This window comes from Semicossyphus pulcher, unplaced genomic scaffold (genome assembly GCF_022749685.1).
Source record: "Semicossyphus pulcher isolate SPU_LCO1_2020_fin unplaced genomic scaffold, fSemPul1.0.p SCAF_21, whole genome shotgun sequence".
NCBI lineage: Eukaryota > Metazoa > Chordata > Actinopteri > Labriformes > Labridae > Semicossyphus > Semicossyphus pulcher.
In genome coordinates, this window is record NW_027211695.1 from 13,518,639 (window position 1) to 13,544,765 (window position 26,127).

Genomic DNA, 26,127 nt, shown 5'->3' on the forward strand with positions numbered 1-26,127 from the left:
AAGCCGTTTCTGTCTCTGAGAAAGCAAACACCGTCCAGCAACCGCGCACAAGCCTAAAACCTAAGCATGCCAGCGAGGGAAGAATGTCCAGAGCACATTTCTTCCACAAAGACAGAACAATCTCGGAGAGGAGGACACGCAATTCATTCTGTCCCCTCCAAAGGGCCGCACCCACTTCTTGCTGCCATCGCGACCGCGGCTTCACAGCGTACATCAGACATCTCTGCACAGCAAGGCTGCCACTTTCTGGACTAACCGCAAAAGTAACCCGAGGCCTCTAAATGAACACGCCCACAAACACGCTGACTCACCAGTCGGGAAAACGCGCAGCACAGGCACAGCCGAGGAGGACTCCTTTTTTTTCTCTTTCCTTCAACACAACGATCAGGGGAGAGCGCGAACGCAGTGCCCCACTACCACAAATTATGCAGTCGAGATTCCCACATTTGGGGAATTCGCAGCGGTCAGCACAGCCGCAGTGCAATGGCTGAGCCTCGCCCTGGGTGAACCACCTTCTTGATCATGGTATCTCCCCTGCCAGGTAAGTATGAGTTGGAAGCGTCAGAGACAGGGGACTCACTCCCAGACACGGCCCCCTGGCTGACGGTGCCCAGCACGCATAATCCCCGAGTTGGGGGCCTTTAGCATTAGCTCACCTTCACCTGCTACCAAAGTTGCTGAAAAGTTCAAAACACTGCTGCAATTTGACCAGGGTGTGCGGCACACACGCTCTGTCCCTTTGTTTCCTTCTCCCAGCATTAATTGCTCTAGCAAAAAAGAGATTAAAAAAAGACACAACACAACTCGGAATAGCTACTCGGCAAGCCGTTTCTGTCTCTGAGAAAGCAAACACCGTCCAGCAACCGCGCACAAGCCTAAAACCTAAGCATGCCAGCGAGGGAAGAATGTCCAGAGCACATTTCTTCCACAAAGACAGAACAATCTCGGAGAGGAGGACACGCAATTCATTCTGTCCCCTCCAAAGGGCCGCACCCACTTCTTGCTGCCATCGCGACCGCGGCTTCACAGCGTACATCAGACATCTCTGCACAGCAAGGCTGCCACTTTCTGGACTAACCGCAAAAGTAACCCGAGGCCTCTAAATGAACACGCCCACAAACACGCTGACTCACCAGTCGGGAAAACGCGCAGCACAGGCACAGCCGAGGAGGACTCCTTTTTTTTCTCTTTCCTTCAACACAACGATCAGGGGAGAGCGCGAACGCAGTCCCCCACTACCAAAAATTATGCAGTCGAGATTCCCACATTTGGGGAATTCGCAGCGGTCAGCACAGCCGCAGTGCAATGGCTGAGCCTCGCCCTGGGTGAACCACCTTCTTGATCGTGGTATCTCCCCTGCCAGGTAAGTATGAGTTGGAAGCGTCAGAGACAGGGGACTCACTCCCAGACACGGCCCCCTGGCTGACGGTGCCCAGCACGCATAATCCCCGAGTTGGGGGCCTTTAGCATTAGCTCACCTTCACCTGCTACCAAAGTTGCTGAAAAGTTCAAAACACTGCTGCAATTTGACCAGGGTGTGCGGCACACACGCTCTGTCCCTTTGTTTCCTTCTCCCAGCATTAATTGCTCTAGCAAAAAAGAGATTAAAAAAAGACACAACACAACTCGGAATAGCTACTCGGCAAGCCGTTTCTGTCTCTGAGAAAGCAAACACCGTCCAGCAACCGCGCACAAGCCTAAAACCTAAGCATGCCAGCGAGGGAAGAATGTCCAGAGCACATTTCTTCCACAAAGACAGAACAATCTCGGAGAGGAGGACACGCAATTCATTCTGTCCCCTCCAAAGGGCCGCACCCACTTCTTGCTGCCATCGCGACCGCGGCTTCACAGCGTACATCAGACATCTCTGCACAGCAAGGCTGCCACTTTCTGGACTAACTGCAAAAGTAACCCGAGGCCTCTAAATGAACACGCCCACAAACACGCTGACTCACCAGTCGGGAAAACGCGCAGCACAGGCACAGCCGAGGAGGACTCCTTTTTTTTCTCTTTCCTTCAACACAACGATCAGGGGAGAGCGCGAACGCAGTCCCCCACTACCACAAATTATGCAGTCGAGATTCCCACATTTGGGGAATTCGCAGCGGTCAGCACAGCCGCAGTGCAATGGCTGAGCCTCGCCCTGGGTGAACCACCTTCTTGATCATGGTATCTCCCCTGCCAGGTAAGTATGAGTTGGAAGCGTCAGAGACAGGGGACTCACTCCCAGACACGGCCCCCTGGCTGACGGTGCCCAGCACGCATAATCCCCGAGTTGGGGGCCTTTAGCATTAGCTCACCTTCACCTGCTACCAAAGTTGCTGAAAAGTTCAAAACACTGCTGCAATTTGACCAGGGTGTGCGGCACACACGCTCTGTCCCTTTGTTTCCTTCTCCCAGCATTAATTGCTCTAGCAAAAAAGAGATTAAAAAAAGACACAACACAACTCGGAATAGCTACTCGGCAAGCCGTTTCTGTCTCTGAGAAAGCAAACACCGTCCAGCAACCGCGCACAAGCCTAAAACCTAAGCATGCCAGCGAGGGAAGAATGTCCAGAGCACATTTCTTCCACAAAGACAGAACAATCTCGGAGAGGAGGACACGCAATTCATTCTGTCCCCTCCAAAGGGCCGCACCCACTTCTTGCTGCCATCGCGACCGCGGCTTCACAGCGTACATCAGACATCTCTGCACAGCAAGGCTGCCACTTTCTGGACTAACCGCAAAAGTAACCCGAGGCCTCTAAATGAACACGCCCACAAACACGCTGACTCACCAGTCGGGAAAACGCGCAGCACAGGCACAGCCGAGGAGGACTCCTTTTTTTTCTCTTTCCTTCAACACAACGATCAGGGGAGAGCGCGAACGCAGTCCCCCACTACCACAAATTATGCAGTCGAGATTCCCACATTTGGGGAATTCGCAGCGGTCAGCACAGCCGCAGTGCAATGGCTGAGCCTCGCCCTGGGTGAACCACCTTCTTGATCATGGTATCTCCCCTGCCAGGTAAGTATGAGTTGGAAGCGTCAGAGACAGGGGACTCACTCCCAGACACGGCCCCCTGGCTGACGGTGCCCAGCACGCATAATCCCCGAGTTGGGGGCCTTTAGCATTAGCTCACCTTCACCTGCTACCAAAGTTGCTGAAAAGTTCAAAACACTGCTGCAATTTGACCAAGGTGTGCGGCACACACGCTCTGTCCCTTTGTTTCCTTCTCCCAGCATTAATTGCTCTAGCAAAAAAGAGATTAAAAAAAGACACAACACAACTCGGAATAGCTACTCGGCAAGCCGTTTCTGTCTCTGAGAAAGCAAACACCGTCCAGCAACCGCGCACAAGCCTAAAACCTAAGCATGCCAGCGAGGGAAGAATGTCCAGAGCACATTTCTTCCACAAAGACAGAACAATCTCGGAGAGGAGGACACGCAATTCATTCTGTCCCCTCCAAAGGGCCGCACCCACTTCTTGCTGCCATCGCGACCGCGGCTTCACAGCGTACATCAGACATCTCTGCACAGCAAGGCTGCCACTTTCTGGACTAACCGCAAAAGTAACCCGAGGCCTCTAAATGAACACGCCCACAAACACGCTGACTCACCAGTCGGGAAAACGCGCAGCACAGGCACAGCCGAGGAGGACTCCTTTTTTTTCTCTTTCCTTCAACACAACGATCAGGGGAGAGCGCGAACGCAGTCCCCCACTACCACAAATTATGCAGTCGAGATTCCCACATTTGGGGAATTCGCAGCGGTCAGCACAGCCGCAGTGCAATGGCTGAGCCTCGCCCTGGGTGAACCACCTTCTTGATCATGGTATCTCCCCTGCCAGGTAAGTATGAGTTGGAAGCGTCAGAGACAGGGGACTCACTCCCAGACACGGCCCCCTGGCTGACGGTGCCCAGCACGCATAATCCCCGAGTTGGGGGCCTTTAGCATTAGCTCACCTTCACCTGCTACCAAAGTTGCTGAAAAGTTCAAAACACTGCTGCAATTTGACCAGGGTGTGCGGCACACACGCTCTGTCCCTTTGTTTCCTTCTCCCAGCATTAATTGCTCTAGCAAAAAAGAGATTAAAAAAAGACACAACACAACTCGGAATAGCTACTCGGCAAGCCGTTTCTGTCTCTGAGAAAGCAAACACCGTCCAGCAACCGCGCACAAGCCTAAAACCTAAGCATGCCAGCGAGGGAAGAATGTCCAGAGCACATTTCTTCCACAAAGACAGAACAATCTCGGAGAGGAGGACACGCAATTCATTCTGTCCCCTCCAAAGGGCCGCACCCACTTCTTGCTGCCATCGCGACCGCGGCTTCACAGCGTACATCAGACATCTCTGCACAGCAAGGCTGCCACTTTCTGGACTAACCGCAAAAGTAACCCGAGGCCTCTAAATGAACACGCCCACAAACACGCTGACTCACCAGTCGGGAAAACGTGCAGCACAGGCACAGCCGAGGAGGACTCCTTTTTTTTCTCTTTCCTTCAACACAACGATCAGGGGAGAGCGCGAACGCAGTCCCCCACTACCACAAATTATGCAGTCGAGATTCCCACATTTGGGGAATTCGCAGCGGTCAGCACAGCCGCAGTGCAATGGCTGAGCCTCGCCCTGGGTGAACCACCTTCTTGATCATGGTATCTCCCCTGCCAGGTAAGTATGAGTTGGAAGCGTCAGAGACAGGGGACTCACTCCCAGACACGGCCCCCTGGCTGACGGTGCCCAGCACGCATAATCCCCGAGTTGGGGGCCTTTAGCATTAGCTCACCTTCACCTGCTACCAAAGTTGCTGAAAAGTTCAAAACACTGCTGCAATTTGACCAGGGTGTGCGGCACACACGCTCTGTCCCTTTGTTTCCTTCTCCCAGCATTAATTGCTCTAGCAAAAAAGAGATTAAAAAAAGACACAACACAACTCGGAATAGCTACTCGGCAAGCCGTTTCTGTCTCTGAGAAAGCAAACACCGTCCAGCAACCGCGCACAAGCCTAAAACCTAAGCATGCCAGCGAGGGAAGAATGTCCAGAGCACATTTCTTCCACAAAGACAGAACAATCTCGGAGAGGAGGACACGCAATTCATTCTGTCCCCTCCAAAGGGCCGCACCCACTTCTTGCTGCCATCGCGACCGCGGCTTCACAGCGTACATCAGACATCTCTGCACAGCAAGGCTGCCACTTTCTGGACTAACCGCAAAAGTAACCCGAGGCCTCTAAATGAACACGCCCACAAACACGCTGACTCACCAGTCGGGAAAACGCGCAGCACAGGCACAGCCGAGGAGGACTCCTTTTTTTTCCTCTTTCCTTCAACACAACGATCAGGGGAGAGCGCGAACGCAGTCCCCCACTACCACAAATTATGCAGTCGAGATTCCCACATTTGGGGAATTCGCAGCGGTCAGCACAGCCGCAGTGCAATGGCTGAGCCTCGCCCTGGGTGAACCACCTTCTTGATCGTGGTATCTCCCCTGCCAGGTAAGTATGAGTTGGAAGCGTCAGAGACAGGGGACTCACTCCCAGACACGGCCCCCTGGCTGACGGTGCCCAGCACGCATAATCCCCGAGTTGGGGGCCTTTAGCATTAGCTCACCTTCACCTGCTACCAAAGTTGCTGAAAAGTTCAAAACACTGCTGCAATTTGACCAGGGTGTGCGGCACACACGCTCTGTCCCTTTGTTTCCTTCTCCCAGCATTAATTGCTCTAGCAAAAAAGAGATTAAAAAAAGACACAACACAACTCGGAATAGCTACTCGGCAAGCCGTTTCTGTCTCTGAGAAAGCAAACACCGTCCAGCAACCGCGCACAAGCCTAAAACCTAAGCATGCCAGCGAGGGAAGAATGTCCAGAGCACATTTCTTCCACAAAGACAGAACAATCTCGGAGAGGAGGACACGCAATTCATTCTGTCCCCTCCAAAGGGCCGCACCCACTTCTTGCTGCCATCGCGACCGCGGCTTCACAGCGTACATCAGACATCTCTGCACAGCAAGGCTGCCACTTTCTGGACTAACCGCAAAAGTAACCCGAGGCCTCTAAATGAACACGCCCACAAACACGCTGACTCACCAGTCGGGAAAACGCGCAGCACAGGCACAGCCGAGGAGGACTCCTTTTTTTTCTCTTTCCTTCAACACAACGATCAGGGGAGAGCGCGAACGCAGTCCCCCACTACCACAAATTATGCAGTCGAGATTGCCACATTTGGGGAATTCGCAGCGGTCAGCACAGCCGCAGTGCAATGGCTGAGCCTCGCCCTGGGTGAACCACCTTCTTGATCATGGTATCTCCCCTGCCAGGTAAGTATGAGTTGGAAGCGTCAGAGACAGGGGACTCACTCCCAGACACGGCCCCCTGGCTGACGGTGCCCAGCACGCATAATCCCCGAGTTGGGGGCCTTTAGCATTAGCTCACCTTCACCTGCTACCAAAGTTGCTGAAAAGTTCAAAACGCTGCTGCAATTTGACCAGGGTGTGCGGCACACACGCTCTGTCCCTTTGTTTCCTTCTCCCAGCATTAATTGCTCTAGCAAAAAAGAGATTAAAAAAAGACACAACACAACTCGGAATAGCTACTCGGCAAGCCGTTTCTGTCTCTGAGAAAGCAAACACCGTCCAGCAACCGCGCACAAGCCTAAAACCTAAGCATGCCAGCGAGGGAAGAATGTCCAGAGCACATTTCTTCCACAAAGACAGAACAATCTCGGAGAGGAGGACACGCAATTCATTCTGTCCCCTCCAAAGGGCCGCACCCACTTCTTGCTGCCATCGCGACCGCGGCTTCACAGCGTACATCAGACATCTCTGCACAGCAAGGCTGCCACTTTCTGGACTAACCGCAAAAGTAACCCGAGGCCTCTAAATGAACACGCCCACAAACACGCTGACTCACCAGTCGGGAAAACGCGCAGCACAGGCACAGCCGAGGAGGACTCCTTTTTTTTCTCTTTCCTTCAACACAACGATCAGGGGAGAGCGCGAACGCAGTCCCCCACTACCACAAATTATGCAGTCGAGATTCCCACATTTGGGGAATTCGCAGCGGTCAGCACAGCCGCAGTGCAATGGCTGAGCCTCGCCCTGGGTGAACCACCTTCTTGATCGTGGTATCTCCCCTGCCAGGTAAGTATGAGTTGGAAGCGTCAGAGACAGGGGACTCACTCCCAGACACGGCCCCCTGGCTGACGGTGCCCAGCACGCATAATCCCCGAGTTGGGGGCCTTTAGCATTAGCTCACCTTCACCTGCTACCAAAGTTGCTGAAAAGTTCAAAACACTGCTGCAATTTGACCAGGGTGTGCGGCACACACGCTCTGTCCCTTTGTTTCCTTCTCCCAGCATTAATTGCTCTAGCAAAAAAGAGATTAAAAAAAGACACAACACAACTCGGAATAGCTACTCGGCAAGCCGTTTCTGTCTCTGAGAAAGCAAACACCGTCCAGCAACCGCGCACAAGCCTAAAACCTAAGCATGCCAGCGAGGGAAGAATGTCCAGAGCACATTTCTTCCACAAAGACAGAACAATCTCGGAGAGGAGGACACGCAATTCATTCTGTCCCCTCCAAAGGGCCGCACCCACTTCTTGCTGCCATCGCGACCGCGGCTTCACAGCGTACATCAGACATCTCTGCACAGCAAGGCTGCCACTTTCTGGACTAACCGCAAAAGTAACCCGAGGCCTCTAAATGAACACGCCCACAAACACGCTGACTCACCAGTCGGGAAAACGCGCAGCACAGGCACAGCCGAGGAGGACTCCTTTTTTTTCTCTTTCCTTCAACACAACGATCAGGGGAGAGCGCGAACGCAGTCCCCCACTACCACAAATTATGCAGTCGAGATTCCCACATTTGGGGAATTCGCAGCGGTCAGCACAGCCGCAGTGCAATGGCTGAGCCTCGCCCTGGGTGAACCACCTTCTTGATCGTGGTATCTCCCCTGCCAGGTAAGTATGAGTTGGAAGCGTCAGAGACAGGGGACTCACTCCCAGACACGGCCCCCTGGCTGACGGTGCCCAGCACGCATAATCCCCGAGTTGGGGGCCTTTAGCATTAGCTCACCTTCACCTGCTACCAAAGTTGCTGAAAAGTTCAAAACACTGCTGCAATTTGACCAGGGTGTGCGGCACACACGCTCTGTCCCTTTGTTTCCTTCTCCCAGCATTAATTGCTCTAGCAAAAAAGAGATTAAAAAAAGACACAACACAACTCGGAATAGCTACTCGGCAAGCCGTTTCTGTCTCTGAGAAAGCAAACACCGTCCAGCAACCGCGCACAAGCCTAAAACCTAAGCATGCCAGCGAGGGAAGAATGTCCAGAGCACATTTCTTCCACAAAGACAGAACAATCTCGGAGAGGAGGACACGCAATTCATTCTGTCCCCTCCAAAGGGCCGCACCCACTTCTTGCTGCCATCGCGACCGCGGCTTCACAGCGTACATCAGACATCTCTGCACAGCAAGGCTGCCACTTTCTGGACTAACCGCAAAAGTAACCCGAGGCCTCTAAATGAACACGCCCACAAACACGCTGACTCACCAGTCGGGAAAACGCGCAGCACAGGCACAGCCGAGGAGGACTCCTTTTTTTTCTCTTTCCTTCAACACAACGATCAGGGGAGAGCGCGAACGCAGTAGAGATGTTTCGGTCCTGAACGATTCGTTCAAAAAGAACGAATCTTTTCAGTGAACGGAATGATCCGTTCACTTTCATGCATCAAATTCGTTCCTTTCGTTCACTTGGCTCCTCTCGCGGCTCCCCACTTCTTTTAGAAAACCAGACTGATTGATGTTAGCACGAGTACAGATATGGACTTATGTGTCTGAAATAAAGAAATAAAGTAAAGTACAATACTAGAAACGGTATTACAACATCTCAAAAATAAACTGACACAACAGCAAGATGAGATAACACATGAATGTTTATTTTTATATAAATATTATAATATTTTCTTTTTAATATAGTTGGGCGAAGTAATTGTTATATTGTGATGATTGAACAAGAAGACCAGTAATGCAATGGGAGCCGTATCGTTCATGAACGAGTGAGAGTGAGTGAGTTACAGGTAAAACGGAAATGTCACTGAACGACCTGGTGAACGAATGTAATGAACGAATCGTTCAGCTGAACGAGATCCGAAGATCCGGGTCACTGAAGTGAACGAGAGTTGACATCTCTAGAACGCAGTCCCCCACTACCACAAATTATGCAGTCGAGATTCCCACATTTGGGGAATTCGCAGCGGTCAGCACAGCCGCAGTGCAATGGCTGAGCCTCGCCCTGGGTGAACCACCTTCTTGATCGTGGTATCTCCCCTGCCAGGTAAGTATGAGTTGGAAGCGTCAGAGACAGGGGACTCACTCCCAGACACGGCCCCCTGGCTGACGGTGCCCAGCACGCATAATCCCCGAGTTGGGGGCCTTTAGCATTAGCTCACCTTCACCTGCTACCAAAGTTGCTGAAAAGTTCAAAACACTGCTGCAATTTGACCAGGGTGTGCGGCACACACGCTCTGTCCCTTTGTTTCCTTCTCCCAGCATTAATTGCTCTAGCAAAAAAGAGATTAAAAAAAGACACAACACAACTCGGAATAGCTACTCGGCAAGCCGTTTCTGTCTCTGAGAAAGCAAACACCGTCCAGCAACCGCGCACAAGCCTAAAACCTAAGCATGCCAGCGAGGGAAGAATGTCCAGAGCACATTTCTTCCACAAAGACAGAACAATCTCGGAGAGGAGGACACGCAATTCATTCTGTCCCCTCCAAAGGGCCGCACCCACTTCTTGCTGCCATCGCGACCGCGGCTTCACAGCGTACATCAGACATCTCTGCACAGCAAGGCTGCCACTTTCTGGACTAACCGCAAAAGTAACCCGAGGCCTCTAAATGAACACGCCCACAAACACGCTGACTCACCAGTCGGGAAAACGCGCAGCACAGGCACAGCCGAGGAGGACTCCTTTTTTTTCTCTTTCCTTCAACACAACGATCAGGGGAGAGCGCGAACGCAGTCCCCCACTACCACAAATTATGCAGTCGAGATTCCCACATTTGGGGAATTCGCAGCGGTCAGCACAGCCGCAGTGCAATGGCTGAGCCTCGCCCTGGGTGAACCACCTTCTTGATCATGGTATCTCCCCTGCCAGGTAAGTATGAGTTGGAAGCGTCAGAGACAGGGGACTCACTCCCAGACACGGCCCCCTGGCTGACGGTGCCCAGCACGCATAATCCCCGAGTTGGGGGCCTTTAGCATTAGCTCACCTTCACCTGCTACCAAAGTTGCTGAAAAGTTCAAAACACTGCTGCAATTTGACCAGGGTGTGCGGCACACACGCTCTGTCCCTTTGTTTCCTTCTCCCAGCATTAATTGCTCTAGCAAAAAAGAGATTAAAAAAAGACACAACACAACTCGGAATAGCTACTCGGCAAGCCGTTTCTGTCTCTGAGAAAGCAAACACCGTCCAGCAACCGCGCACAAGCCTAAAACCTAAGCATGCCAGCGAGGGAAGAATGTCCAGAGCACATTTCTTCCACAAAGACAGAACAATCTCGGAGAGGAGGACACGCAATTCATTCTGTCCCCTCCAAAGGGCCGCACCCACTTCTTGCTGCCATCGCGACCGCGGCTTCACAGCGTACATCAGACATCTCTGCACAGCAAGGCTGCCACTTTCTGGACTAACCGCAAAAGTAACCCGAGGCCTCTAAATGAACACGCCCACAAACACGCTGACTCACCAGTCGGGAAAACGCGCAGCACAGGCACAGCCGAGGAGGACTCCTTTTTTTTCTCTTTCCTTCAACACAACGATCAGGGGAGAGCGCGAACGCAGTCCCCCACTACCACAAATTATGCAGTCGAGATTCCCACATTTGGGGAATTCGCAGCGGTCAGCACAGCCGCAGTGCAATGGCTGAGCCTCGCCCTGGGTGAACCACCTTCTTGATCATGGTATCTCCCCTGCCAGGTAAGTATGAGTTGGAAGCGTCAGAGACAGGGGACTCACTCCCAGACACGGCCCCCTGGCTGACGGTGCCCAGCACGCATAATCCCCGAGTTGGGGGCCTTTAGCATTAGCTCACCTTCACCTGCTACCAAAGTTGCTGAAAAGTTCAAAACACTGCTGCAATTTGACCAGGGTGTGCGGCACACACGCTCTGTCCCTTTGTTTCCTTCTCCCAGCATTAATTGCTCTAGCAAAAAAGAGATTAAAAAAAGACACAACACAACTCGGAATAGCTACTCGGCAAGCCGTTTCTGTCTCTGAGAAAGCAAACACCGTCCAGCAACCGCGCACAAGCCTAAAACCTAAGCATGCCAGCGAGGGAAGAATGTCCAGAGCACATTTCTTCCACAAAGACAGAACAATCTCGGAGAGGAGGACACGCAATTCATTCTGTCCCCTCCAAAGGGCCGCACCCACTTCTTGCTGCCATCGCGACCGCGGCTTCACAGCGTACATCAGACATCTCTGCACAGCAAGGCTGCCACTTTCTGGACTAACCGCAAAAGTAACCCGAGGCCTCTAAATGAACACGCCCACAAACACGCTGACTCACCAGTCGGGAAAACGCGCAGCACAGGCACAGCCGAGGAGGACTCCTTTTTTTTCTCTTTCCTTCAACACAACGATCAGGGGAGAGCGCGAACGCAGTAGAGATGTTTCGGTCCTGAACGATTCGTTCAAAAAGAACGAATCTTTTCAGTGAACGGAATGATCCGTTCACTTTCATGCATCAAATTCGTTCCTTTCGTTCACTTGGCTCCTCTCGCGGCTCCCCACTTCTTTTAGAAAACCAGACTGATTGATGTTAGCACGAGTACAGATATGGACTTATGTGTCTGAAATAAAGAAATAAAGTAAAGTACAATACTAGAAACGGTATTACAACATCTCAAAAATAAACTGACACAACAGCAAGATGAGATAACACATGAATGTTTATTTTTATATAAATATTATAATATTTTCTTTTTAATATAGTTGGGCGAAGTAACTGTTATATTGTGATGATTGAACAAGAAGACCAGTAATGCAATGGGAGCCGTATCGTTCATGAACGAGTGAGAGTGAGTGAGTTACAGGTAAACCGGAAATGTCACTGAACGACCTGGTGAACGAATGTAATGAACGAATCGTTCAGCTGAACGAGATCCGAAGATCCGGGTCACTGAAGTGAACGAGAGTTGACATCTCTAGAACGCAGTCCCCCACTACCACAAATTATGCAGTCGAGATTCCCACATTTGGGGAATTCGCAGCGGTCAGCACAGCCGCAGTGCAATGGCTGAGCCTCGCCCTGGGTGAACCACCTTCTTGATCGTGGTATCTCCCCTGCCAGGTAAGTATGAGTTGGAAGCGTCAGAGACAGGGGACTCACTCCCATACACGGCCCCCTGGCTGACGGTGCCCAGCACGCATAATCCCCGAGTTGGGGGCCTTTAGCATTAGCTCACCTTCACCTGCTACCAAAGTTGCTGAAAAGTTCAAAACACTGCTGCAATTTGACCAGGGTGTGCGGCACACACGCTCTGTCCCTTTGTTTCCTTCTCCCAGCATTAATTGCTCTAGCAAAAAAGAGATTAAAAAAAGACACAACACAACTCGGAATAGCTACTCGGCAAGCCGTTTCTGTCTCTGAGAAAGCAAACACCGTCCAGCAACCGCGCACAAGCCTAAAACCTAAGCATGCCAGCGAGGGAAGAATGTCCAGAGCACATTTCTTCCACAAAGACAGAACAATCTCGGAGAGGAGGACACGCAATTCATTCTGTCCCCTCCAAAGGGCCGCACCCACTTCTTGCTGCCATCGCGACCGCGGCTTCACAGCGTACATCAGACATCTCTGCACAGCAAGGCTGCCACTTTCTGGACTAACCGCAAAAGTAACCCGAGGCCTCTAAATGAACACGCCCACAAACACGCTGACTCACCAGTCGGGAAAACGCGCAGCACAGGCACAGCCGAGGAGGACTCCTTTTTTTTCTCTTTCCTTCAACACAACGATCAGGGGAGAGCGCGAACGCAGTCCCCCACTACCACAAATTATGCAGTCGAGATTCCCACATTTGGGGAATTCGCAGCGGTCAGCACAGCCGCAGTGCAATGGCTGAGCCTCGCCCTGGGTGAACCACCTTCTTGATCGTGGTATCTCCCCTGCCAGGTAAGTATGAGTTGGAAGCGTCAGAGACAGGGGACTCACTCCCAGACACGGCCCCCTGGCTGACGGTGCCCAGCACGCATAATCCCCGAGTTGGGGGCCTTTAGCATTAGCTCACCTTCACCTGCTACCAAAGTTGCTGAAAAGTTCAAAACACTGCTGCAATTTGACCAGGGTGTGCGGCACACACGCTCTGTCCCTTTGTTTCCTTCTCCCAGCATTAATTGCTCTAGCAAAAAAGAGATTAAAAAAAGACACAACACAACTCGGAATAGCTACTCGGCAAGCCGTTTCTGTCTCTGAGAAAGCAAACACCGTCCAGCAACCGCGCACAAGCCTAAAACCTAAGCATGCCAGCGAGGGAAGAATGTCCAGAGCACATTTCTTCCACAAAGACAGAACAATCTCGGAGAGGAGGACACGCAATTCATTCTGTCCCCTCCAAAGGGCCGCACCCACTTCTTGCTGCCATCGCGACCGCGGCTTCACAGCGTACATCAGACATCTCTGCACAGCAAGGCTGCCACTTTCTGGACTAACTGCAAAAGTAACCCGAGGCCTCTAAATGAACACGCCCACAAACACGCTGACTCACCAGTCGGGAAAACGCGCAGCACAGGCACAGCCGAGGAGGACTCCTTTTTTTTCTCTTTCCTTCAACACAACGATCAGGGGAGAGCGCGAACGCAGTCCCCCACTACCACAAATTATGCAGTCGAGATTCCCACATTTGGGGAATTCGCAGCGGTCAGCACAGCCGCAGTGCAATGGCTGAGCCTCGCCCTGGGTGAACCACCTTCTTGATCATGGTATCTCCCCTGCCAGGTAAGTATGAGTTGGAAGCGTCAGAGACAGGGGACTCACTCCCAGACACGGCCCCCTGGCTGACGGTGCCCAGCACGCATAATCCCCGAGTTGGGGGCCTTTAGCATTAGCTCACCTTCACCTGCTACCAAAGTTGCTGAAAAGTTCAAAACACTGCTGCAATTTGACCAGGGTGTGCGGCACACACGCTCTGTCCCTTTGTTTCCTTCTCCCAGCATTAATTGCTCTAGCAAAAAAGAGATTAAAAAAAGACACAACACAACTCGGAATAGCTACTCGGCAAGCCGTTTCTGTCTCTCAGAAAGCAAACACCGTCCAGCAACCGCGCACAAGCCTAAAACCTAAGCATGCCAGCGAGGGAAGAATGTCCAGAGCACATTTCTTCCACAAAGACAGAACAATCTCGGAGAGGAGGACACGCAATTCATTCTGTCCCCTCCAAAGGGCCGCACCCACTTCTTGCTGCCATCGCGACCGCGGCTTCACAGCGTACATCAGACATCTCTGCACAGCAAGGCTGCCACTTTCTGGACTAACCGCAAAAGTAACCCGAGGCCTCTAAATGAACACGCCCACAAACACGCTGACTCACCAGTCGGGAAAACGCGCAGCACAGGCACAGCCGAGGAGGACTCCTTTTTTTTCTCTTTCCTTCAACACAACGATCAGGGGAGAGCGCGAACGCAGTCCCCCACTACCACAAATTATGCAGTCGAGATTCCCACATTTGGGGAATTCGCAGCGGTCAGCACAGCCGCAGTGCAATGGCTGAGCCTCGCCCTGGGTGAACCACCTTCTTGATCATGGTATCTCCCCTGCCAGGTAAGTATGAGTTGGAAGCGTCAGAGACAGGGGACTCACTCCCAGACACGGCCCCCTGGCTGACGGTGCCCAGCACGCATAATCCCCGAGTTGGGGGCCTTTAGCATTAGCTCACCTTCACCTGCTACCAAAGTTGCTGAAAAGTTCAAAACACTGCTGCAATTTGACCAGGGTGTGCGGCACACACGCTCTGTCCCTTTGTTTCCTTCTCCCAGCATTAATTGCTCTAGCAAAAAAGAGATTAAAAAAAGACACAACACAACTCGGAATAGCTACTCGGCAAGCCATTTCTGTCTCTGAGAAAGCAAACACCGTCCAGCAACCGCGCACAAGCCTAAAACCTAAGCATGCCAGCGAGGGAAGAATGTCCAGAGCACATTTCTTCCACAAAGACAGAACAATCTCGGAGAGGAGGACACGCAATTCATTCTGTCCCCTCCAAAGGGCCGCACCCACTTCTTGCTGCCATCGCGACCGCGGCTTCACAGCGTACATCAGACATCTCTGCACAGCAAGGCTGCCACTTTCTGGACTAACCGCAAAAGTAACCCGAGGCCTCTAAATGAACACGCCCACAAACACGCTGACTCACCAGTCGGGAAAACGCGCAGCACAGGCACAGCCGAGGAGGACTCCTTTTTTTTCTCTTTCCTTCAACACAACGATCAGGGGAGAGCGCGAACGCAGTCCCCCACTACCACAAATTATGCAGTCGAGATTCCCACATTTGGGGAATTCGCAGCGGTCAGCACAGCCGCAGTGCAATGGCTGAGCCTCGCCCTGGGTGAACCACCTTCTTGATCGTGGTATCTCCCCTGCCAGGTAAGTATGAGTTGGAAGCGTCAGAGACAGGGGACTCACTCCCAGACACGGCCCCCTGGCTGACGGTGCCCAGCACGCATAATCCCCGAGTTGGGGGCCTTTAGCATTAGCTCACCTTCACCTGCTACCAAAGTTGCTGAAAAGTTCAAAACACTGCTGCAATTTGACCAGGGTGTGCGGCACACACGCTCTGTCCCTTTGTTTCCTTCTCCCAGCATTAATTGCTCTAGCAAAAAAGAGATTAAAAAAAGACACAACACAACTCGGAATAGCTACTCGGCAAGCCGTTTCTGTCTCTGAGAAAGCAAACACCGTCCAGCAACCGCGCACAAGCCTAAAACCTAAGCATGCCAGCGAGGGAAGAATGTCCAGAGCACATTTCTTCCACAAAGACAGAACAATCTCGGAGAGGAGGACACGCAATTCATTCTGTCCCCTCCAAAGGGCCGCACCCACTTCTTGCTGCCATCGCGACCGCGGCTTCACAGCGTACATCAGACATCTCTGCACAGCAAGGCTGCCACTTTCTGGACTAACTGCAAAAGTAACCCGAGGCCTCTAAATGAACACGCCCACAAACACGCTGACTCACCAGTCGGGAAAACGCGCAGCACAGGCACAGCCGAGGAGGACTCCTTTTTTTTCTCTTTCCTTCAACACAACGATCAGGGGAGAGCGCGAACGCAGTCCCCCACTACCACAAATTATGCAGTCGAGATTCCCACATTTGGGGAATTCGCAGCGGTCAGCACAGCCGCAGTGCAATGGCTGAGCCTCGCCCTGGGTGAACCACCTTCTTGATCATGGTATCTCCCCTGCCAGGTAAGTATGAGTTGGAAGCGTCAGAGACAGGGGACTCACTCCCAGACACGGCCCCCTGGCTGACGGTGCCCAGCACGCATAATCCCCGAGTTGGGGGCCTTTAGCATTAGCTCACCTTCACCTGCTACCAAAGTTGCTGAAAAGTTCAAAACACTGCTGCAATTTGACCAGGGTGTGCGGCACACACGCTCTGTCCCTTTGTTTCCTTCTCCCAGCATTAATTGCTCTAGCAAAAAAGAGATTAAAAAAAGACACAACACAACTCGGAATAGCTACTCGGCAAGCCGTTTCTGTCTCTCAGAAAGCAAACACCGTCCAGCAACCGCGCACAAGCCTAAAACCTAAGCATGCCAGCGAGGGAAGAATGTCCAGAGCACATTTCTTCCACAAAGACAGAACAATCTCGGAGAGGAGGACACGCAATTCATTCTGTCCCCTCCAAAGGGCCGCACCCACTTCTTGCTGCCATCGCGACCGCGGCTTCACAGCGTACATCAGACATCTCTGCACAGCAAGGCTGCCACTTTCTGGACTAACCGCAAAAGTAACCCGAGGCCTCTAAATGAACACGCCCACAAACACGCTGACTCACCAGTCGGGAAAACGCGCAGCACAGGCACAGCCGAGGAGGACTCCTTTTTTTTCTCTTTCCTTCAACACAACGATCAGGGGAGAGCGCGAACGCAGTCCCCCACTACCACAAATTATGCAGTCGAGATTCCCACATTTGGGGAATTTGCAGCGGTCAGCACAGCCGCAGTGCAATGGCTGAGCCTCGCCCTGGGTGAACCACCTTCTTGATCATGGTATCTCCCCTGCCAGGTAAGTATGAGTTGGAAGCGTCAGAGACAGGGGACTCACTCCCAGACACGGCCCCCTGGCTGACGGTGCCCAGCACGCATAATCCCCGAGTTGGGGGCCTTTAGCATTAGCTCACCTTCACCTGCTACCAAAGTTGCTGAAAAGTTCAAAACACTGCTGCAATTTGACCAGGGTGTGCGGCACACACGCTCTGTCCCTTTGTTTCCTTCTCCCAGCATTAATTGCTCTAGCAAAAAAGAGATTAAAAAAAGACACAACACAACTCGGAATAGCTACTCGGCAAGCCGTTTCTGTCTCTGAGAAAGCAAACACCGTCCAGCAACCGCGCACAAGCCTAAAACCTAAGCATGCCAGCGAGGGAAGAATGTCCAGAGCACATTTCTTCCACAAAGACAGAACAATCTCGGAGAGGAGGACACGCAATTCATTCTGTCCCCTCCAAAGGGCCGCACCCACTTCTTGCTGCCATCGCGACCGCGGCTTCACAGCGTACATCAGACATCTCTGCACAGCAAGGCTGCCACTTTCTGGACTAACCGCAAAAGTAACCCGAGGCCTCTAAATGAACACGCCCACAAACACGCTGACTCACCAGTCGGGAAAACGCGCAGCACAGGCACAGCCGAGGAGGACTCCTTTTTTTTCTCTTTCCTTCAACACAACGATCAGGGGAGAGCGCGAACGCAGTCCCCCACTACCACAAATTATGCAGTCGAGATTCCCACATTTGGGGAATTCGCAGCGGTCAGCACAGCCGCAGTGCAATGGCTGAGCCTCGCCCTGGGTGAACCACCTTCTTGACCATGGTATCTCCCCTGCCAGGTAAGTATGAGTTGGAAGCGTCAGAGACAGGGGACTCACTCCCAGACACGGCCCCCTGGCTGACGGTGCCCAGCACGCATAATCCCCGAGTTGGGGGCCTTTAGCATTAGCTCACCTTCACCTGCTACCAAAGTTGCTGAAAAGTTCAAAACACTGCTGCAATTTGACCAGGGTGTGCGGCACACACGCTCTATCCCTTTGTTTCCTTCTCCCAGCATTAATTGCTCTAGCAAAAAAGAGATTAAAAAAAGACACAACACAACTCGGAATAGCTACTCGGCAAGCCGTTTCTGTCTCTGAGAAAGCAAACACCGTCCAGCAACCGCGCACAAGCCTAAAACCTAAGCATGCCAGCGAGGGAAGAATGTCCAGAGCACATTTCTTCCACAAAGACAGAACAATCTCGGAGAGGAGGACACGCAATTCATTCTGTCCCCTCCAAAGGGCCGCACCCACTTCTTGCTGCCATCGCGACCGCGGCTTCACAGCGTACATCAGACATCTCTGCACAGCAAGGCTGCCACTTTCTGGACTAACCGCAAAAGTAACCCGAGGCCTCTAAATGAACACGCCCACAAACACGCTGACTCACCAGTCGGGAAAACGCGCAGCACAGGCACAGCCGAGGAGGACTCCTTTTTTTTCTCTTTCCTTCAACACAACGATCAGGGGAGAGCGCGAACGCAGTCCCCCACTACCACAAATTATGCAGTCGAGATTCCCACATTTGGGGAATTCGCAGCGGTCAGCACAGCCGCAGTGCAATGGCTGAGCCTCGCCCTGGGTGAACCACCTTCTTGATCGTGGTATCTCCCCTGCCAGGTAAGTATGAGTTGGAAGCGTCAGAGACAGGGGACTCACTCCCAGACACGGCCCCCTGGCTGACGGTGCCCAGCACGCATAATCCCCGAGTTGGGGGCCTTTAGCATTAGCTCACCTTCACCTGCTACCAAAGTTGCTGAAAAGTTCAAAACACTGCTGCAATTTGACCAGGGTGTGCGGCACACACGCTCTGTCCCTTTGTTTCCTTCTCCCAGCATTAATTGCTCTAGCAAAAAAGAGATTAAAAAAAGACACAACACAACTCGGAATAGCTACTCGGCAAGCCGTTTCTGTCTCTGAGAAAGCAAACACCGTCCAGCAACCGCGCACAAGCCTAAAACCTAAGCATGCCAGCGAGGGAAGAATGTCCAGAGCACATTTCTTCCACAAAGACAGAACAATCTCGGAGAGGAGGACACGCAATTCATTCTGTCCCCTCCAAAGGGCCGCACCCACTTCTTGCTGCCATCGCGACCGCGGCTTCACAGCGTACATCAGACATCTCTGCACAGCAAGGCTGCCACTTTCTGGACTAACTGCAAAAGTAACCCGAGGCCTCTAAATGAACACGCCCACAAACACGCTGACTCACCAGTCGGGAAAACGCGCAGCACAGGCACAGCCGAGGAGGACTCCTTTTTTTTCTCTTTCCTTCAACACAACGATCAGGGGAGAGCGCGAACGCAGTCCCCCACTACCACAAATTATGCAGTCGAGATTCCCACATTTGGGGAATTCGCAGCGGTCAGCACAGCCGCAGTGCAATGGCTGAGCCTCGCCCTGGGTGAACCACCTTCTTGATCATGGTATCTCCCCTGCCAGGTAAGTATGAGTTGGAAGCGTCAGAGACAGGGGACTCACTCCCAGACACGGCCCCCTGGCTGACGGTGCCCAGCACGCATAATCCCCGAGTTGGGGGCCTTTAGCATTAGCTCACCTTCACCTGCTACCAAAGTTGCTGAAAAGTTCAAAACACTGCTGCAATTTGACCAGGGTGTGCGGCACACACGCTCTGTCCCTTTGTTTCCTTCTCCCAGCATTAATTGCTCTAGCAAAAAAGAGATTAAAAAAAGACACAACACAACTCGGAATAGCTACTCGGCAAGCCGTTTCTGTCTCTGAGAAAGCAAACACCGTCCAGCAACCGCGCACAAGCCTAAAACCTAAGCATGCCAGCGAGGGAAGAATGTCCAGAGCACATTTCTTCCACAAAGACAGAACAATCTCGGAGAGGAGGACACGCAATTCATTCTGTCCCCTCCAAAGGGCCGCACCCACTTCTTGCTGCCATCGCGACCGCGGCTTCACAGCGTACATCAGACATCTCTGCACAGCAAGGCTGCCACTTTCTGGACTAACCGCAAAAGTAACCCGAGGCCTCTAAATGAACACGCCCACAAACACGCTGACTCACCAGTCGGGAAAACGCGCAGCACAGGCACAGCCGAGGAGGACTCCTTTTTTTTCTCTTTCCTTCAACACAACGATCAGGGGAGAGCGCGAACGCAGTCCCCCACTACCACAAATTATGCAGTCGAGATTCCCACATTTGGGGAATTCGCAGCGGTCAGCACAGCCGCAGTGCAATGGCTGAGCCTCGCCCTGGGTGAACCACCTTCTTGATCATGGTATCTCCCCTGCCAGGTAAGTATGAGTTGGAAGCGTCAGAGACAGGGGACTCACTCCCAGACACGGCCCCCTGGCTGACGGTGCCCAGCACGCATAATCCCCGAGTTGGGGGCCTTTAGCATTAGCTCACCTTCACCTGCTACCAAAGTTGCTGAAAAGTTCAAAACACTGCTGCAATTTGACCAGGGTGTGCGGCACACACGCTCTGTCCCTTTGTTTCCTTCTCCCAGCATTAATTGCTCTAGCAAAAAAGAGATTAAAAAAAGACACAACACAACTCGGAATAGCTACTCGGCAAGCCGTTTCTGTCTCTGAGAAAGCAAACACCGTCCAGCAACCGCGCACAAGCCTAAAACCTAAGCATGCCAGCGAGGGAAGAATGTCCAGAGCACATTTCTTCCACAAAGACAGAACAATCTCGGAGAGGAGGACACGCAATTCATTCTGTCCCCTCCAAAGGGCCGCACCCACTTCTTGCTGCCATCGCGACCGCGGCTTCACAGCGTACATCAGACATCTCTGCACAGCAAGGCTGCCACTTTCTGGACTAACCGCAAAAGTAACCCGAGGCCTCTAAATGAACACGCCCACAAACACGCTGACTCACCAGTCGGGAAAACGCGCAGCACAGGCACAGCCGAGGAGGACTCCTTTTTTTTCTCTTTCCTTCAACACAACGATCAGGGGAGAGCGCGAACGCAGTCCCCCACTACCACAAATTATGCAGTCGAGATTCCCACATTTGGGGAATTCGCAGCGGTCAGCACAGCCGCAGTGCAATGGCTGAGCCTCGCCCTGGGTGAACCACCTTCTTGATCATGGTATCTCCCCTGCCAGGTAAGTATGAGTTGGAAGCGTCAGAGACAGGGGACTCACTCCCAGACACGGCCCCCTGGCTGACGGTGCCCAGCACGCATAATCCCCGAGTTGGGGGCCTTTAGCATTAGCTCACCTTCACCTGCTACCAAAGTTGCTGAAAAGTTCAAAACACTGCTGCAATTTGACCAGGGTGTGCGGCACACACGCTCTGTCCCTTTGTTTCCTTCTCCCAGCATTAATTGCTCTAGCAAAAAAGAGATTAAAAAAAGACACAACACAACTCGGAATAGCTACTCGGCAAGCCGTTTCTGTCTCTGAGAAAGCAAACACCGTCCAGCAACCGCGCACAAGCCTAAAACCTAAGCATGCCAGCGAGGGAAGAATGTCCAGAGCACATTTCTTCCACAAAGACAGAACAATCTCGGAGAGGAGGACACGCAATTCATTCTGTCCCCTCCAAAGGGCCGCACCCACTTCTTGCTGCCATCGCGACCGCGGCTTCACAGCGTACATCAGACATCTCTGCACAGCAAGGCTGCCACTTTCTGGACTAACCGCAAAAGTAACCCGAGGCCTCTAAATGAACACGCCCACAAACACGCTGACTCACCAGTCGGGAAAACGCGCAGCACAGGCACAGCCGAGGAGGACTCCTTTTTTTTCTCTTTCCTTCAACACAACGATCAGGGGAGAGCGCGAACGCAGTCCCCCACTACCACAAATTATGCAGTCGAGATTCCCACATTTGGGGAATTCGCAGCGGTCAGCACAGCCGCAGTGCAATGGCTGAGCCTCGCCCTGGGTGAACCACCTTCTTGATCATGGTATCTCCCCTGCCAGGTAAGTATGAGTTGGAAGCGTCAGAGACAGGGGACTCACTCCCAGACACGGCCCCCTGGCTGACGGTGCCCAGCACGCATAATCCCCGAGTTGGGGGCCTTTAGCATTAGCTCACCTTCACCTGCTACCAAAGTTGCTGAAAAGTTCAAAACACTGCTGCAATTTGACCAGGGTGTGCGGCACACACGCTCTGTCCCTTTGTTTCCTTCTCCCAGCATTAATTGCTCTAGCAAAAAAGAGATTAAAAAAAGACACAACACAACTCGGAATAGCTACTCGGCAAGCCGTTTCTGTCTCTGAGAAAGCAAACACCGTCCAGCAACCGCGCACAAGCCTAAAACCTAAGCATGCCAGCGAGGGAAGAATGTCCAGAGCACATTTCTTCCACAAAGACAGAACAATCTCGGAGAGGAGGACACGCAATTCATTCTGTCCCCTCCAAAGGGCCGCACCCACTTCTTGCTGCCATCGCGACCGCGGCTTCACAGCGTACATCAGACATCTCTGCACAGCAAGGCTGCCACTTTCTGGACTAACCGCAAAAGTAACCCGAGGCCTCTAAATGAACACGCCCACAAACACGCTGACTCACCAGTCGGGAAAACGCGCAGCACAGGCACAGCCGAGGAGGACTCCTTTTTTTTCTCTTTCCTTCAACACAACGATCAGGGGAGAGCGCGAACGCAGTAGAGATGTTTCGGTCCTGAACGATTCGTTCAAAAAGAACGAATCTTTTCAGTGAACGGAATGATCCGTTCACTTTCATGCATCAAATTCGTTCCTTTCGTTCACTTGGCTCCTCTCGCGGCTCCCCACTTCTTTTAGAAAACCAGACTGATTGATGTTAGCACGAGTACAGATATGGACTTATGTGTCTGAAATAAAGAAATAAAGTAAAGTACAATACTAGAAACGGTATTACAACATCTCAAAAATAAACTGACACAACAGCAAGATGAGATAACACATGAATGTTTATTTTTATATAAATATTATAATATTTTCTTTTTAATATAGTTGGGCGAAGTAATTGTTATATTGTGATGATTGAACAAGAAGACCAGTAATGCAATGGGAGCCGTATCGCTCATGAACGAGTGAGAGTGAGTGAGTTACAGGTAAAACGGAAATGTCACTGAACGACCTGGTGAACGAATGTAATGAACGAATCGTTCAGCTGAACGAGATCCGAAGATCCGGGTCACTGAAGTGAACGAGAGTTGACATCTCTAGAACGCAGTCCCCCACTACCACAAATTATGCAGTCGAGATTCCCACATTTGGGGAATTCGCAGCGGTCAGCACAGCCGCAGTGCAATGGCTGAGCCTCGCCCTGGGTGAACCACCTTCTTGATCGTGGTATCTCCCCTGCCAGGTAAGTATGAGTTGGAAGCGTCAGAGACAGGGGACTCACTCCCAGACACGGCCCCCTGGCTGACGGTGCCCAGCACGCATAATCCCCGAGTTGGGGGCCTTTAGCATTAGCTCACCTTCACCTGCTACCAAAGTTGCTGAAAAGTTCAAAACACTGCTGCAATTTGACCAGGGTGTGCGGCACACACGCTCTGTCCCTTTGTTTCCTTCTCCCAGCATTAATTGCTCTAGCAAAAAAGAGATTAAAAAAAGACACAACACAACTCGGAATAGCTACTCGGCAAGCCGTTTCTGTCTCTGAGAAAGCAAACACCGTCCAGCAACCGCGCACAAGCCTAAAACCTAAGCATGCCAGCGAGGGAAGAATGTCCAGAGCACATTTCTTCCACAAAGACAGAACAATCTCGGAGAGGAGGACACGCAATTCATTCTGTCCCCTCCAAAGGGCCGCACCCACTTCTTGCTGCCATCGCGACCGCGGCTTCACAGCGTACATCAGACATCTCTGCACAGCAAGGCTGCCACTTTCTGGACTAACCGCAAAAGTAACCCGAGGCCTCTAAATGAACACGCCCACAAACACGCTGACTCACCAGTCGGGAAAACGCGCAGCACAGGCACAGCCGAGGAGGACTCCTTTTTTTTCTCTTTCCTTCAACACAACGATCAGGGGAGAGCGCGAACGCAGTCCCCCACTACCACAAATTATGCAGTCGAGATTCCCACATTTGGGGAATTCGCAGCGGTCAGCACAGCCGCAGTGCAATGGCTGAGCCTCGCCCTGGGTGAACCACCTTCTTGATCGTGGTATCTCCCCTGCCAGGTAAGTATGAGTTGGAAGCGTCAGAGACAGGGGACTCACTCCCAGACACGGCCCCCTGGCTGACGGTGCCCAGCACGCATAATCCCCGAGTTGGGGGCCTTTAGCATTAGCTCACCTTCACCTGCTACCAAAGTTGCTGAAAAGTTCAAAACACTGCTGCAATTTGACCAGGGTGTGCGGCACACACGCTCTGTCCCTTTGTTTCCTTCTCCCAGCATTAATTGCTCTAGCAAAAAAGAGATTAAAAAAAGACACAACACAACTCGGAATAGCTACTCGGCAAGCCGTTTCTGTCTCTGAGAAAGCAAACACCGTCCAGCAACCGCGCACAAGCCTAAAACCTAAGCATGCCAGCGAGGGAAGAATGTCCAGAGCACATTTCTTCCACAAAGACAGAACAATCTCGGAGAGGAGGACACGCAATTCATTCTGTCCCCTCCAAAGGGCCGCACCCACTTCTTGCTGCCATCGCGACCGCGGCTTCACAGCGTACATCAGACATCTCTGCACAGCAAGGCTGCCACTTTCTGGACTAACCGCAAAAGTAACCCGAGGCCTCTAAATGAACACGCCCACAAACACGCTGACTCACCAGTCGGGAAAACGCGCAGCACAGGCACAGCCGAGGAGGACTCCTTTTTTTTCTCTTTCCTTCAACACAACGATCAGGGGAGAGCGCGAACGCAGTCCCCCACTACCACAAATTATGCAGTCGAGATTCCCACATTTGGGGAATTCGCAGCGGTCAGCACAGCCGCAGTGCAATGGCTGAGCCTCGCCCTGGGTGAACCACCTTCTTGATCATGGTATCTCCCCTGCCAGGTAAGTATGAGTTGGAAGCGTCAGAGACAGGGGACTCACTCCCAGACACGGCCCCCTGGCTGACGGTGCCCAGCACGCATAATCCCCGAGTTGGGGGCCTTTAGCATTAGCTCACCTTCACCTGCTACCAAAGTTGCTGAAAAGTTCAAAACACTGCTGCAATTTGACCAGGGTGTGCGGCACACACGCTCTGTCCCTTTGTTTCCTTCTCCCAGCATTAATTGCTCTAGCAAAAAAGAGATTAAAAAAAGACACAACACAACTCGGAATAGCTACTCGGCAAGCCGTTTCTGTCTCTGAGAAAGCAAACACCGTCCAGCAACCGCGCACAAGCCTAAAACCTAAGCATGCCAGCGAGGGAAGAATGTCCAGAGCACATTTCTTCCACAAAGACAGAACAATCTCGGAGAGGAGGACACGCAATTCATTCTGTCCCCTCCAAAGGGCCGCACCCACTTCTTGCTGCCATCGCGACCGCGGCTTCACAGCGTACATCAGACATCTCTGCACAGCAAGGCTGCCACTTTCTGGACTAACCGCAAAAGTAACCCGAGGCCTCTAAATGAACACGCCCACAAACACGCTGACTCACCAGTCGGGAAAACGCGCAGCACAGGCACAGCCGAGGAGGACTCCTTTTTTTTCTCTTTCCTTCAACACAACGATCAGGGGAGAGCGCGAACGCAGTAGAGATGTTTCGGTCCTGAACGATTCGTTCAAAAAGAACGAATCTTTTCAGTGAACGGAATGATCCGTTCACTTTCATGCATCAAATTCGTTCCTTTCGTTCACTTGGCTCCTCTCGCGGCTCCCCACTTCTTTTAGAAAACCAGACTGATTGATGTTAGCACGAGTACAGATATGGACTTATGTGTCTGAAATAAAGAAATAAAGTAAAGTACAATACTAG

The 26,127-nt window shown here is 52.1% G+C and overlaps 29 non-coding genes across 29 annotated transcripts; all 29 read right to left on the reverse strand.

Annotated features, from left to right (window-relative positions):
• Window positions 1-385: 385 nt before the first annotated feature.
• LOC138601609 (U1 spliceosomal RNA) lies at window positions 386-549 on the reverse strand. Its single transcript, XR_011309106.1, has one exon. It is a non-coding gene; the product is annotated as a U1 spliceosomal RNA (small nuclear RNA).
• Window positions 550-1,207: 658 nt separating this feature from the next.
• LOC138601311 (U1 spliceosomal RNA) lies at window positions 1,208-1,371 on the reverse strand. Its single transcript, XR_011308825.1, has one exon. It is a non-coding gene; the product is annotated as a U1 spliceosomal RNA (small nuclear RNA).
• Window positions 1,372-2,029: 658 nt separating this feature from the next.
• LOC138601399 (U1 spliceosomal RNA) lies at window positions 2,030-2,193 on the reverse strand. Its single transcript, XR_011308909.1, has one exon. It is a non-coding gene; the product is annotated as a U1 spliceosomal RNA (small nuclear RNA).
• Window positions 2,194-2,851: 658 nt separating this feature from the next.
• LOC138601400 (U1 spliceosomal RNA) lies at window positions 2,852-3,015 on the reverse strand. The gene has a single exon (XR_011308910.1). It is a non-coding gene; the product is annotated as a U1 spliceosomal RNA (small nuclear RNA).
• A 658-nt stretch (window positions 3,016-3,673) lies between these two features.
• Window positions 3,674-3,837, reverse strand: LOC138601401 (U1 spliceosomal RNA). Its single transcript, XR_011308911.1, has one exon. It is a non-coding gene; the product is annotated as a U1 spliceosomal RNA (small nuclear RNA).
• A 658-nt stretch (window positions 3,838-4,495) lies between these two features.
• On the reverse strand, window positions 4,496-4,659 carry LOC138601402 (U1 spliceosomal RNA). The gene has a single exon (XR_011308912.1). It is a non-coding gene; the product is annotated as a U1 spliceosomal RNA (small nuclear RNA).
• Window positions 4,660-5,318: 659 nt separating this feature from the next.
• Window positions 5,319-5,482, reverse strand: LOC138601677 (U1 spliceosomal RNA). Its single transcript, XR_011309170.1, has one exon. It is a non-coding gene; the product is annotated as a U1 spliceosomal RNA (small nuclear RNA).
• A 658-nt stretch (window positions 5,483-6,140) lies between these two features.
• On the reverse strand, window positions 6,141-6,304 carry LOC138601584 (U1 spliceosomal RNA). Its single transcript, XR_011309082.1, has one exon. It is a non-coding gene; the product is annotated as a U1 spliceosomal RNA (small nuclear RNA).
• A 658-nt stretch (window positions 6,305-6,962) lies between these two features.
• On the reverse strand, window positions 6,963-7,126 carry LOC138601678 (U1 spliceosomal RNA). The gene has a single exon (XR_011309171.1). It is a non-coding gene; the product is annotated as a U1 spliceosomal RNA (small nuclear RNA).
• Window positions 7,127-7,784: 658 nt separating this feature from the next.
• Window positions 7,785-7,948, reverse strand: LOC138601679 (U1 spliceosomal RNA). The gene has a single exon (XR_011309172.1). It is a non-coding gene; the product is annotated as a U1 spliceosomal RNA (small nuclear RNA).
• Window positions 7,949-9,154: 1,206 nt separating this feature from the next.
• LOC138601627 (U1 spliceosomal RNA) lies at window positions 9,155-9,323 on the reverse strand. The gene has a single exon (XR_011309123.1). It is a non-coding gene; the product is annotated as a U1 spliceosomal RNA (small nuclear RNA).
• Window positions 9,324-9,981: 658 nt separating this feature from the next.
• On the reverse strand, window positions 9,982-10,145 carry LOC138601403 (U1 spliceosomal RNA). The gene has a single exon (XR_011308913.1). It is a non-coding gene; the product is annotated as a U1 spliceosomal RNA (small nuclear RNA).
• Window positions 10,146-10,803: 658 nt separating this feature from the next.
• On the reverse strand, window positions 10,804-10,967 carry LOC138601404 (U1 spliceosomal RNA). Its single transcript, XR_011308914.1, has one exon. It is a non-coding gene; the product is annotated as a U1 spliceosomal RNA (small nuclear RNA).
• A 1,206-nt stretch (window positions 10,968-12,173) lies between these two features.
• LOC138601628 (U1 spliceosomal RNA) lies at window positions 12,174-12,342 on the reverse strand. The gene has a single exon (XR_011309124.1). It is a non-coding gene; the product is annotated as a U1 spliceosomal RNA (small nuclear RNA).
• A 658-nt stretch (window positions 12,343-13,000) lies between these two features.
• On the reverse strand, window positions 13,001-13,164 carry LOC138601680 (U1 spliceosomal RNA). Its single transcript, XR_011309173.1, has one exon. It is a non-coding gene; the product is annotated as a U1 spliceosomal RNA (small nuclear RNA).
• Window positions 13,165-13,822: 658 nt separating this feature from the next.
• LOC138601405 (U1 spliceosomal RNA) lies at window positions 13,823-13,986 on the reverse strand. The gene has a single exon (XR_011308915.1). It is a non-coding gene; the product is annotated as a U1 spliceosomal RNA (small nuclear RNA).
• Window positions 13,987-14,644: 658 nt separating this feature from the next.
• On the reverse strand, window positions 14,645-14,808 carry LOC138601406 (U1 spliceosomal RNA). The gene has a single exon (XR_011308916.1). It is a non-coding gene; the product is annotated as a U1 spliceosomal RNA (small nuclear RNA).
• A 658-nt stretch (window positions 14,809-15,466) lies between these two features.
• On the reverse strand, window positions 15,467-15,630 carry LOC138601681 (U1 spliceosomal RNA). The gene has a single exon (XR_011309174.1). It is a non-coding gene; the product is annotated as a U1 spliceosomal RNA (small nuclear RNA).
• Window positions 15,631-16,288: 658 nt separating this feature from the next.
• LOC138601408 (U1 spliceosomal RNA) lies at window positions 16,289-16,452 on the reverse strand. Its single transcript, XR_011308918.1, has one exon. It is a non-coding gene; the product is annotated as a U1 spliceosomal RNA (small nuclear RNA).
• Window positions 16,453-17,110: 658 nt separating this feature from the next.
• On the reverse strand, window positions 17,111-17,274 carry LOC138601616 (U1 spliceosomal RNA). Its single transcript, XR_011309112.1, has one exon. It is a non-coding gene; the product is annotated as a U1 spliceosomal RNA (small nuclear RNA).
• Window positions 17,275-17,932: 658 nt separating this feature from the next.
• LOC138601605 (U1 spliceosomal RNA) lies at window positions 17,933-18,096 on the reverse strand. Its single transcript, XR_011309102.1, has one exon. It is a non-coding gene; the product is annotated as a U1 spliceosomal RNA (small nuclear RNA).
• A 658-nt stretch (window positions 18,097-18,754) lies between these two features.
• On the reverse strand, window positions 18,755-18,918 carry LOC138601683 (U1 spliceosomal RNA). The gene has a single exon (XR_011309176.1). It is a non-coding gene; the product is annotated as a U1 spliceosomal RNA (small nuclear RNA).
• A 658-nt stretch (window positions 18,919-19,576) lies between these two features.
• On the reverse strand, window positions 19,577-19,740 carry LOC138601409 (U1 spliceosomal RNA). Its single transcript, XR_011308919.1, has one exon. It is a non-coding gene; the product is annotated as a U1 spliceosomal RNA (small nuclear RNA).
• Window positions 19,741-20,398: 658 nt separating this feature from the next.
• Window positions 20,399-20,562, reverse strand: LOC138601411 (U1 spliceosomal RNA). The gene has a single exon (XR_011308920.1). It is a non-coding gene; the product is annotated as a U1 spliceosomal RNA (small nuclear RNA).
• A 658-nt stretch (window positions 20,563-21,220) lies between these two features.
• LOC138601412 (U1 spliceosomal RNA) lies at window positions 21,221-21,384 on the reverse strand. Its single transcript, XR_011308921.1, has one exon. It is a non-coding gene; the product is annotated as a U1 spliceosomal RNA (small nuclear RNA).
• Window positions 21,385-22,042: 658 nt separating this feature from the next.
• On the reverse strand, window positions 22,043-22,206 carry LOC138601413 (U1 spliceosomal RNA). The gene has a single exon (XR_011308922.1). It is a non-coding gene; the product is annotated as a U1 spliceosomal RNA (small nuclear RNA).
• A 1,206-nt stretch (window positions 22,207-23,412) lies between these two features.
• Window positions 23,413-23,581, reverse strand: LOC138601630 (U1 spliceosomal RNA). The gene has a single exon (XR_011309125.1). It is a non-coding gene; the product is annotated as a U1 spliceosomal RNA (small nuclear RNA).
• A 658-nt stretch (window positions 23,582-24,239) lies between these two features.
• Window positions 24,240-24,403, reverse strand: LOC138601684 (U1 spliceosomal RNA). The gene has a single exon (XR_011309177.1). It is a non-coding gene; the product is annotated as a U1 spliceosomal RNA (small nuclear RNA).
• Window positions 24,404-25,061: 658 nt separating this feature from the next.
• Window positions 25,062-25,225, reverse strand: LOC138601414 (U1 spliceosomal RNA). Its single transcript, XR_011308923.1, has one exon. It is a non-coding gene; the product is annotated as a U1 spliceosomal RNA (small nuclear RNA).
• Between the last annotated feature and the right edge of the window lie 902 nt (window positions 25,226-26,127).